At 34.0% G+C, this 12621-nt stretch overlaps 1 long non-coding RNA gene across 2 annotated transcripts in view; it reads right to left on the bottom strand.

Moving 5' to 3' along the window:
* LOC121474716 overlaps nt 1–2779 on the bottom strand; it is a 62817-nt gene extending 60038 nt beyond the window's left edge. For both annotated transcript variants that reach the window (XR_005983491.1, XR_005983492.1), the window contains exon 1: nt 2719–2779. This is a non-coding gene — a long non-coding RNA (uncharacterized LOC121474716). The remainder of the gene's footprint in view (nt 1–2718) is intronic.
* Nucleotides 2780–12621: the final 9842 nt, after the last annotated feature.

Below are 12621 nucleotides of genomic sequence, written 5' to 3'. Positions count from 1 at the left end.
ATTCTTTTTTATGTGGATATCCAGTTTCCCCAGTACCATTTTTTGAAGACTCTCCTTTCCCAGGTTTAGGTTTTAGGAAGAAAATTTACCAAGAAAATTAACCTGAGGCTAAGTTGAACCGATTTTTAATAGATAAAATATACCACTTCTCAATTATATCAGAAAACAAACTTGCTTTTAATTACTTTCTTCAGTCAAAAACAATCACATCTATAGTTTAAATTAGTACCAATTTTATACTGAATGTTATACTTTTGTTTTGTTCTAAAATAGTTATAGATAATATTGTGTATGTTTTCCTAAATTATTGTTGTATTTTGTACTCAAGGTGAATACTCCTAACTGTTCTTTTTGTTGTTTCAGATGGTCATATTTTTCTACCTTATTTTTCCCATTAATCTTTTTTTCCATCAAAAACATTCTTTTAACCTCTCAAGGTCAATTAGAATCGTTTTCTCATGTAACTGCCATACACTGAAACACTTACCTTTAGATTATCTACAAAAATGAATTAATGGGCTATACTCCCTCCCCAGAGCAGGTAAGGAAGATGCTAAAGATCATTAGCTTAGGAGATGGATAATTCCAATGAATGATAGATGTACAAAAGCTCTCTAATGTTGATGATAACTACTTCTAGTAAAAAGCTTATTAAAGCCACTGGTCAAAAGTTGAAGTCGCCCCAGATGTGAGGATTGGAGAGGTGTAGGATTTCTTAAGATTAATTAAGTTTATTCCTTAGACATTTGTATCTCAATATCACTTTAGGATATGGAGTTCATCTAGTTTTTCTTCCCCCCCAGCTAGTCTTATTACCAGGTTTAACTGCTCAAAGACACTGAAATGTGCTTGATTGTACCCATAATTTTATCCTCACTGAACAAAATGACTTACCATACCGTTAAAAATGGAGTCCCATGATAGTTAAGAAAATAAATGATATCACAGGTATTTTGCTTTTCTTATGCTTATTGATGCTAATGTATTTGAAATGAAAGTGAAAAAAATGGAGACCTAAAATTGTGCACATTATTTCAGCTGTTTCGTTTTTTCAAAACATATCCACTAAGTTCCTACATAGAAATCCTCAAAGTTCATTTTGATACAATCGGCCTGTGCTTATGATTTCAGAGTAATCTATCATCCTTTAAACAGTTAATAAAACATACATTTAGGCAAGAAGTCTGAGGGGCAGATATATGTGTGAATCTAACTCTGCAATTAAATGAGAAGTTCCATAGTTAGAAATGGGGCAAAGTTCACCTATTCTGGTTTTTAAAATCTATCTTATATAGGAAGAAACTCAAAATTATACAGTGCAAATTAGAGTTGAAACTTGTATGTCAAACTCCTCATGGATGAAGATTGAAATACATTTTGGGGCTAAGAGTGACCATATTTACAAAATTTCTATTATAGAGAGAAATCAGCAAATAAATCATGTGTGCATGTATTTAGAATTCAGCATTACTATATGCCAAGCAAATGTTTAGAAACCCCAAAACTTTTCTCCTAAATTTGATTTTAAAACAACACAGAGAGCCAAAATTTTAGTCTAAAATTTTAAGTAACATGAAAGCTTAATATGTACATATTTAAGACTGAAATATGCTGCAGCTCTTCTGGGATCATGAAACAGTAGCAAATAAATCAGATACATAGCCACATTAATGCAGGTTGTGGTGATTAACAGATAAAGTACATGAATAATAGGTTATAAAATTATTGGCATAAACATTAAAATATTTCTATATTCAGATTGGGATACAAACTAATATGCAATTGGTAGTAATGAGTTCAGAATCAGCTTTATCATGAGCATGAAAAAGCTATAGGCACTAGAAAGGAAATGTATTATAATAAAATAGTGACACAGGGACTCCCTGACATCATAAATCAATTGAAGTGAAATCTGTCAGGCACAGTGAGCGTTTATTATAAAAGGCTTGCATCCAGAAGAAAAGAGGTAAGCATACTCCAATAGTTTGCTAAATAAATAATAATTGTATAACAAGTAAAAAAAATGAAAATGAGGTGCAATCTTGCATCAGATTCTAGCTTATTTAAGTTTGTTACTTCCACTAAAATGTTAAAATACACATTTTAAGTGTATATTAACATTTGAAGTAGAGATAGGAGCAATGAATAGGGATTTAAAGGCAGAAAAGTTAACATGAATTTTTAATATCTGGCTATCCCAGTAAGATTATTATTAAAAAGATGAACTCAGGGTGGCTTGGTCGCTTAAGCACCCAACTCTTGGTTTTCACTCAGGTCATGATCTTAGTGTTGCGAGATCGAGCCGTGTTTTGGGCTCCTTGCTGGTGATGGAACCTGCTTAAGATTCTCTCTGCCCTTACTCTCTCTTTTTCAAAAAGAAAAAAAAAAGTTAATATCTCCTCTTAGTTTTTCTTCCCTCAGTCCCTTCTTTTTCTGAGATCTTAACCCCTGCATCTGATGCCATTTGGAAATTGATTCTCATGTTTTGATTAATTGTTGTTAACTATTTGACCTAGACTAACGTTACAGTTAAAAAGCAAATAGAAAGTAACCTATTTGCTTTTAGATCCTGACACTGAACAATGTGGAAGAGTCTTATGGTGACAAGAATTGGAAAATAGCTGCGAGAGACAAGTAATATTTACTGTATAGCTCCATTTTTTGGTTACCCATCCTAATTTGGACTGGCAGCTTAGCCAGTTTTAAGCAAGAACTTACCTATATGAGACTTTACTAAGTTCGAAGTCAGCATGCAGATGTTTTTGTTTGGTTGGAAAACCTAGACAAGAATAAGAAATGAAAATAGAATATATCCTCAAGTTTCCCACTTTCTTTTTTCCTCTTTCATCCTAAAATTAGTCCAGTTCTCAGCCTAAAGATCACAGCCAAAAACATCCTGGATTTCTAGTCTGAGGTATAAAAGAAAAACACAAAGCAACTTATCTTGTTATACTAAGTTTATATAAACCAAATAAAATTAGAAAATAATACAGGATAATCATGGACGATAATACAGGATAATCATGGACAATTTGCATAAATTTTGTTCCATGAAGTTCATCTGGAATTTCTTTCTGTGATAGTAATTTTTTTAAAGCAATGATTTTAAAAGTTCAAGAAATATCTTGTTATCACTTAGATCTGCTTAAAATAATTCTCTTTCTTTCCTGGTTTCATTGATTTTATTAATTAGTCAAGTTCAACAGACTTATTTTCCACAGAAATATCTTAATAGCTTATTTTTATAACTCAACTAGTCAGTTTTCATGCACTTATACATTTTAAAGAATTAGACTTTGACTATATGCCAAAATCTATGGTAAGTTAATAAAAAGACATATTTATTTTTCAAATAGGAAATTTTATCTATATTCAAAATAAAAAGAGCAAACTGATTATCAGGAAAATAAATTTGATGCACTTAAAATTTCAACTATTAATATTTAAAATATGAAAACTTTTGGGCCTTTATTTTAAAAGACGGCTAAGAGGGATACATAATTTTTTAAAGGAATATTGATTTAAAAATTAATCATTTTTATAGAAATTGAAATTTAATACTTAGAATGAAAAGCAACACAACTCATCAATGCCAATTGGAATATTAGCATAAATTATAATATTTTTAATTTTGCTATTATGTCCTGGTGCTATTATCATGAATCACATATTCTTGAGGCACAATTTGTCTTTATGGAGGAATACAGGCTTTCCTAAAATTAAAATGCATGTGTTATGACGCATTCTGTCCTCCAGAGGGCAGTGCAGTACAAACTCAGAGGATACAGAATTGAAAAAACCCAAAATCAAAACTAAACCTAAAACTCCAATGTTAACCAATTTCACTTTATTCTAGTGGTAAGGACAACTTGGCAAAATTCTTAGGTTTTCTATAATGCCAAAACTCCTGGCTGAAGATAGAAAATATTGCCAATTATCAAATTATTTTGTCAATCAATTCAATTTCCTTAATGGAAATTGTTTTAAAAAAAATAGATTTATTTATAAATTGATCTTCTATTGATAGGATACAGGGCATTAGGTTTTATTTAAGAAGACTGTTGACAGAAATTGTTCTGGGACTCTGCAAGGCTTTGTTTCAGTTTGTATGAGCTCCTTAAAAAAGCATTACTTCTCTATATTCCCACACACAATAGAATACACATACTCTATTTTATGAATTTATCTTTTCCCTCCTTATGGCTCTCCAAAATCCTTTTCAAAACTAAAAATTAAATCTACTTACTGCAAATTATAAAATCAAACATAATTTTTATACCCTCAAGGATAGTTCTTGCAAAACTCCTAAAACCTTTGCACTCCTGTTGGGTACTATTTAACAAATGCCAGGTAATTTTAAACTTCAAACTCTAGCCATCCAAGCTAAGGACATTAACCAAGCTCTAATACCATGCTAAAGAATTAAAATACTTGCCATATGCCTTATATTATGTTATTTTATTTAATCATTTAAACATCCCATGATTGGGTACTAGTACGTTCCCATTTTATAGGTGAGGGAAATGAGTCATAAAATTAAGCAACATGGCTGATGTTTCATAGCTATTTCCTGGAGAATTAGAAAGGAAATCCTGATCTTTCTAATGCCAAGCAGTTTTTGTTTGTCTAGCTGACACACTATGTTACATTAGTTTCAGGTGTACAACATAGTGATTCAACTCCTCTGTATATCATACTATGTTCACCAAAGTGTAGGTACAATCTATCATCATACAACCCTATTACAATATCATTGGCTAATATTCCCTACGCTGTGCCTTTTATATCAGTGACTTATTCATTCCATAACTGGAAACCTGTATCTCTCACTCCCCTTCACCCATTTTGCCCACCCCCACCCTCACCCTCCTTCCCTCTGGCAACCATCAGGTTTGGTCCCTATATTCATAGGACTGATTCTGCTTTTTATTTATTTATTCATTTCTTTTGCTTTTCAGATTCCACATATGAGTGAAATCATATGATATTTGTCTTTCTCAGTCTGACTTATTTCACTAAGCATAATACCATCGGTTTATCCATATTATCACAAATGGCAAGATCTCATTCTTTTTTTGGATGGCTGTGTAATATTCCACTGTGTGTGTGTATGTGCATGTGTGTGTGTATTTTATCCATTCATCTATGGATGGACACTTAGCATGCCTCCAAATCTCCAATATTGTAAATAATGCTGCAATAAACATAGGGGTGCATATATCTTTTCAAATAAATATTGTGTTTTTAACCATTATTTTATTTTGTCTCTTGAGTTTGGAGTGACTAGTATTACGGTATGACTAATACTATGCTCTAGCCAATTTTTGTAAGTCCACTCAGATAAAGTTTAATGAAGATATGTCACTCAGAAGGTAATTGAGTCACATGTACCGTACCAATTTGTGTTCAGAGAAATTTGTGTTTAACAGTGTTTCTCCAAGTGTCATCCCAGATCACAGCATCCTGGGAACTCATTAGAAAGACAGTTTCTCATGCCTCATTTCTTCACCAGGAAGAAAAGAAAGACTCTAAATTACAAGAAAGTCTTATTAATGGAGAAGACATCAATTTAGATCTGTATAACAAACCTTACTTTTGTATATATAATTTTCCTGGTAACCTCCAGGTTTTGTATATATAATTTTCCTGGTAACCTCCAGCCTTCCTGTTCTTCCTTTCCCAAAGTATTCCTTTTTGTCTAGCTGAAGATAGTATTTAAGATGATGGATTAGACTACCTCTGAAAGTTACTTTTTTCCCCCTGGGTATCTCCCATGTGTACATGAGGTACACATGTTAATAAATATATGATCATTTTTCTTATTGCTAAACTTTTTATTACAGGGGTAAGCTAAGAAATCAGAAGGATAAAGGGAAAATTATTTTCCCTCTCCATACACTAAAATTGTCAAATACTGAGAGTAAAATAGTGAATACCAGAACCTGGGGGTGGGGGGGTGGGGGGGTTACTATTCAATAAATATAAAGTTTCAGTAATGCAAGATGATTACATTGTAGAGATCTGTTCACTGTACCTATAGTTAACAGTACTGTATTATACACTTAAAATTTTGTTAAATGGGTAGATCTCATTTTAAGTGTTCTTACCACAACTCAATTTTTTAAAAAAAGATTTTATTTATTTTATTCATGAGAGACAGAGACAGAGACATAGGCAGAGAGAGAAGCAGGCTCCCTACATGGAGCCCGATGCGAGACTCAATCCCAGGACTCCGGAATCATGACCTGAGCTGAAGCAGACGCTCAACCTCTGAGCCACCCAGGCGTCCACAACTCAATCTTTTAAAAATACAAAAAAATATATAGCCACATCAAATAAATGCAGTTTGTACCTTGCTTGAATTTTGATTCAAACTAGCCTACTTGAGAAGATAATTTGGAGATTACCAGGAAAGATTGAAAAGGGACTGAATATTAAATAATAAGAAATTATTACTATGATAATGATATTATTGTTCTATTTTTAAAGATTTTATGTATTCATGAGAGACACAGAGAGAGAGGCAGAGAAATAGGCAGAGGGAGAAGCAGGCTCCTCGTAGGGAGCCTGATGCAGAACTCGATCCCAGGACGCTGGGATCATGCCCTGAGCCAAAGGCAGACGCTCAACCGCTGAGCCACCCAGGCATCCCAATTGTTCTTTTTTTAAATTTTTAAATCTTTATCTGTTAAAGATTCATACTGAAGTACTTATAAATGAAATAATAGTATACGGGATTTGGCTTAAAATACTCTATTCAAACTATAAAGAGAGATAAAATAAGGATGTTGATCATTTTTGAGGCTGAGTGATAAGTATGTGGATTTTTATTATCTATTTTTGAATGTTTGAAAATTTCCATAATTAAAGATTAAACCAAAGAAATAAACAAAGACCTCTGCTTGTCAGAACTCTTTGTTAACACTGCAGACTTACTGAAGAATGTGCTATATGTATGAAATTCATCAACAAAATGTTTTCAGTATAACATACCATTCCTAATGTCTAGTGAATTCAAATAATATGAAGGTGCTGTTGATTCAAAACTTAAAGCAAACTCATCTTTGTTCACAAGACAATGGAAATGACCAAAATACATGGAGTTGGCTTTAGTAATAGTTTATTCCAAGTCACACTATTTGAGAATCTTGATGAGAAAGACTATTGAGTTCAAAGTTAGAAGCTATTATTATCACAGGCAGTCTGCTTCTTCTCTGAAGAAGAAGAAAAAGAAGAAGAGGAGAAAAAAGGAAAAAAATGGCATTATAAAGGGATCTGTTCATGTCCCAAGCCATTTACCTGGCTGTTTGCCTTGCTTGTCAGAAGAGCATTTGTATATTTCCACCATGGCATGAGGGGCAGGCTACCCACCTGGTGCTAGTGACAGTAGCCCCCTGGTTATTGGTCTTCTATAGCTAATATCTTTTTAGCTTTTATCAACTTGGAACTTGGAGAAGCCAGAATATCCAGTCTCAGTGTCTCATCCATCTAGCCCCTTATGGGGACATACCCTCTTCCAATTCAGAACTGAGAGTACAAAAGGTTGATTTGCATGTTATCATAAATAACTTAGCTAAGACATTAATATGTTTACTGATCTGCTTCAGCTTCCTTATATAAGCCAGACTTTAAAGATTTGAAACTAATTCTAGGTACCCAAAAATTATTGTTCTTTATTGTTTCTGGTCAGCCACGTCAGGCTCCCTGCATGGAGCCTGCTTCTCCCTCTGCCTGTGTCTCTGCCTCTCTCTCTCGCTGTGTCTCTCATAAATAAATAAATAAATAAATAAATAAATAAATAAATAAATAAATAAAATATTTTTTAAAAATTATTATTGTTTCTGTTTGCTTGACAGTTGCTTTTGGTGGGATGAATGCTAATAGATATTGTCCAAGATAGTGTTATTTTAAATTTGATTCCATGCTTTACTAAGCCTTTTTAAAATAAATATCCATGTGCATTGCTTCTATGAATTTAACTACTATAGATATATCATAGCCATGGAATCATGCAGTATTTACTCTTCTGTGGCTGGCTTATTTCACTTAACATAGTGTCCTCCAGGATCATCCATACTGCAAGTGGCAAGATTTATTTCTATTTTAAGTCTGAACAATGTTGCATTCCAAGTATATATCCCATGTTATTTTTCCATTCTTCTGTTGGTAAATGAATGGTTAGTTTCCATAAGTGGCTACTGTGGCTATGCTGCAGTGAACATGGCAATGCAAGACATCTCTAGAGATGGGGTGGGAGAAGTTAGGAAGTTGTTCAATGGAATAAATTTTCAATTATGGTAGATGAAAAATTTCTAGAGGTCTCTGTACTACATAATGACTATAGTTAACAATATAATATTAAATACTTCAAAATTTGTTAAGAGGTTAGTTCTCATCTTAAGTATTCTTACCATTGACAAAAAAACACAAGCAAAACATTCTTTGGAACATGCTGGATATGTTTATTAATTTGAGTATACTGGTATCACGGGAGTTTGCCTATGTCCAAACTCATCATTGTCTGCATGTTAAATTTGTGCAGTTTTTAATACATCAATTATACCTCAATAAAACTGCTTTTAAAAATGGCTGCTCTGGAAAATAAAATAAAAATTAAATTAAATTAAAATAAAATAAAAACCCATAGGTTTATTTCTTTGCCAATTCAATTCAGTGGTACTGCACTGAGTACCTCATACATGCCAAACATGGTACGAGGTGAATAGAAATACAAAGATCATTAAGATATAATCTCTCCCTTGAGAAACTTATAATTCATCTTCTTGGGATCAGATTGATGCTGGGACATGTTAGAAAATAGCCCTGTAAATGTGGGGGAAGAAAAATTTTACTCTCCCCTTCAATGTTCTCTCACTGGTCTAAGACTCAATTGGCATGAAACAGATTAACAGAGAAAAGGAAGCTTATTTATGTGTGTATGGAGGCCCAATAAAAAAATTGAGACCCCCAAAATTACTAAAGCATGAAGTTTTTAGACACATTAGAGAAAGAAAATAATTCTATGAGGTATTAACAAGGACAAATACAACTTTTTGAAGCTCCTAAAAGGAGCTTCAATTAGTAAGGAATTCTCAACAGAATTTGGACCGGCATAGTACATCAGGAAAAGTAACAAGGTTTGCTTTTATAGGCTTCTTTGGCCCTGTTTTCCTACCTCTGAGGATAAGGATGACTGTCTACCTCCCGGTACAGGGTGGGTAATTTTCACAGGTAAGATTGATTTCTTGCTTTCTGGGGACAAAGGAGGATCAGAGTGTCTATTTTGCATTGGCTGTTTCTTAAGTAATCTTAATTCAAAATAAGATTAAAATATCGAGATTAAAAATATATAAGATTAAATATGCCAAGTTGGCATATTTGGGGACTGCTTGCCCTGAGCCCCAACATAAATAAATAACTGTAGTGGAATACAATAAGTACATCCCAGGAATAGTGCAGATAATAAGTAAATAAACAACACTTAGAAGTATCAGTGCATGATGAGGGCCCTATGGCCTTTGACAAATGAGGTAAAAATAACAAACATCCCAAAGCTTAAGAAGGCATACGTTATTTCCATAAATACATTTGAATAAAAAGTTACAGCTGTAATGTATAATATGGTAGCCACTGGCCATGTGTTTACTTAAATTTCAATTAATTAAAATTACATTTAAAAGATCAGTTTCTTATTGGCACTTGCTCTATTTGAAGTCCTTAATAGCTCTATGTGTTTACTGGTTACTGTATTGAAGGGCAAAGGGCATTACCATCATTGTACAAAGTTCTAGTGGACTGCACTAATTTACAGTGCAAAGATTTATAATCTTAGACTCTAATGTGCATAAGAATTACCTGGGTATCTTGTACAAATGTTAATTCTAATTAAGAAGGTCTGGGGTGGGACCTGAGATTCTGAATTGCTAACAAGCTACTGGATGACACTGATGCTGCTGGTCTATAGACCCTACTTTGAGTAGCAAGGATCTATATTATTCCATTAACGTTAACAAAAAGTAATGTGTCAAAGGGACATTTTTAACCCTCCTTTGCTCTGAAGGAATATTTCTTTTAATTGAGACATAGAAAAATTTAGACGATTATTATGCTCTTAATAGAAAGAGTTTTTCCTCTAAAATATTTGAGGTTATATGTTATAATTCAATCATATCCATAATAAAGTATACAAGTCCCTACATGTAAAAAACTTCAGTTCTTAAACATAAAATGTAACAAAAATATCTATGCTTTAAGTATACACAACCATATCCCTCCCTCCCTGATTCTTGGCATTCATGAATTTATAAAAAAAAAAAAATAAGTCTCAAGTCATTTTTAAATTAAATCAAATTGGAATTTATTTATTCATTAAAATTTTAAGACACTTAACTACTGCTCTAATAATGCCACATTCACTTTTCTCATTTGATTATTTCATTTCTTTTTTCCTTCAGATATAGATATTTTAAAATTTAAATTCAATTAATTAACATATAATGTATTATTAGTCTCAGAGATAGAGGTCAGTGATTCATCAGTCTTATATAATACCCAGTGCTTGGGACACCAGGGTGGCTCAGTGGTTGAGCATCTGCCTTCAGCTCAGGGCATGATCCTGGAGCTCAGGATCGAGTCCCACGTCGGGCTCCCTTGCATGGAGCCTGCTTCTCCCTCTGCCTATGACTCTGCCGACCCCCCACACCCATCTCTCATGAATAAATAAAATCTTAAAAAAAAATACCCAGTGTTCATTACATCACATGCCCTCCTTAATGCCCACCACCCAGTTACCCCATCCCCTGCCATCCTCCCCTCTAGTAATCCTCAGTTTGCTTCCTATGGTTAAGAGTCTCTTATGGTTTGTCTCTCACTGATTATGTCTTCTTTTATTTTCCTCTATGCTCCACTGTTTTGTTTCTTAAATTTTACGCATGACTGAAACCATATGATAATTGTCTTTCTCTGATTGAGTTATTTCACTTAACATTATACCCTCTAGTCCCATCTTCCATCTACATCATTGCAAATGGCAAGATTTCATTTTTGATGGCTGAGTAGTATTCCACTGTGTGTGTGTATATGTACCACTGTGTGTGTGTATATGTACTGTGTGTGTGTGTGATATCATATCTTCTTTATCCATTCCTCTGTCTATGGACATCTGGGCTCTTTCCATACTTTGGCTATTATAGGCATTGCTGCTATAAGCACTGGGGTGCAGGTGCCCCTTGGGATCATGTCACTACTAGGTATTAAGTAAATACCTAGTACTGCAATTGCTGGGTCACAGGGTAGCTCAATTTTCAACTTTTGGAGGAACCTCCATACTGTTTTCCAGAGTAACTCTACTAGCTTGCATTCCCATCAGCAGTGTAAGAGGGTTCCCCTTTCTCCACATAGTTGCCAACATCGGTTGTTTCCTGACTTGTTAGTTTTAGCCATTCTGACTGGTGTGAGGTAGTATCTCATTGTGGTTTTGATTTGTATTTCCCTGATGCCAAGTGATGTTGAGCACTTTTTCACATGTCTGTTGGCCATTTGTATGTCTTCTTTGGGGAAATGTCTGTTCATGCCTTCTGCCCATTTCTTGACTGAATTAATTGTTTTTTGGATGCTGAGTTTGATAAGTTCTTTATAAGTTTTGGATACTAACCCTATATCAGATACGTCATATCTTCTCCCATTCCATAGATTGCCTTTTAGTTTTGTCGATTGCTTCCTTTGCTGTGAAGAAGCTTTTTATCTTGATGAAGCCCCAATAAGTTCATTTTTGCTTTTGTTTCTCCTGCCTTTGGAGACATGTCTAGCCAGAAGTTGCTGTGGCCAAGGTTGAAGAGGTTCCTGCTTGTGTTTCCCTCTACAATTTGAGGGATTTCTGTCTTACATTTATGTCTTTCATCTATTTGAGTTTATTTTTGTGTAAGGTGTTAAGAAAATGGTCCAGGTTCATTCTTCTACCTGTGACTGTCCAGTTTTCCCAACACCATTTGAAGATACTTTTTTTTCCACTGGATATTCTTTCCTGCTTTGTGGAAGATTAGTTGACCATAGAGTTGAGGGTCCATTTCTGGGTTCTCCATTCTGTTCCATTGATCTACATGTGTTTTTGTACCAGTCCCATGCTGTCTTGAAGATTACAGCTTTGTAATAGAGCTTGAAGTCTGGAATTGTGATGCCACCGGCTTTGGTTTCTTTTTCAACATTCCTCTGTCTATTTGGGTCTTTTCTAGTTCCATACAAATTTTAGGATTATTTGTTCCAGCTCTGTGAAAAATGTCAATGGTATTTTGATAGGGATTGCACTGAATGTATAGATTACTCTGGGAAGCATAGACATTTTTACAATATTTGTTCTTCCAATCCATGAGCATGGAATGTTTTTCTATTTCTTTGTGTCTTCCTTAATTTCTTTCATGGGTGTTCTACAGTTTTCTGAGTATAGATCTTTTGCCTCTTTGGTTAGGTTCATTCCTAGGTATCCTATGATTCCTAGGTATCCTATGGATTTTGGTGCAATTGTAAATGGGATTCACTCCTTAATTTCCCTTTCCTCTGTCTCACTGTTAGTGGGTAGAAATGCAACTGATTTCTGTGCATTGACTTTATATCCTTCCACTTTGC

The sequence above is a fragment of the Vulpes lagopus genome, chromosome 13 (assembly GCF_018345385.1).
Source record: "Vulpes lagopus strain Blue_001 chromosome 13, ASM1834538v1, whole genome shotgun sequence".
Taxonomy (NCBI): Eukaryota; Metazoa; Chordata; class Mammalia; order Carnivora; family Canidae; genus Vulpes; species Vulpes lagopus.
The sequence above is the reverse complement of the archived record's forward strand: the minus strand, read 5'-3'. Positions and strand labels throughout refer to the sequence as shown.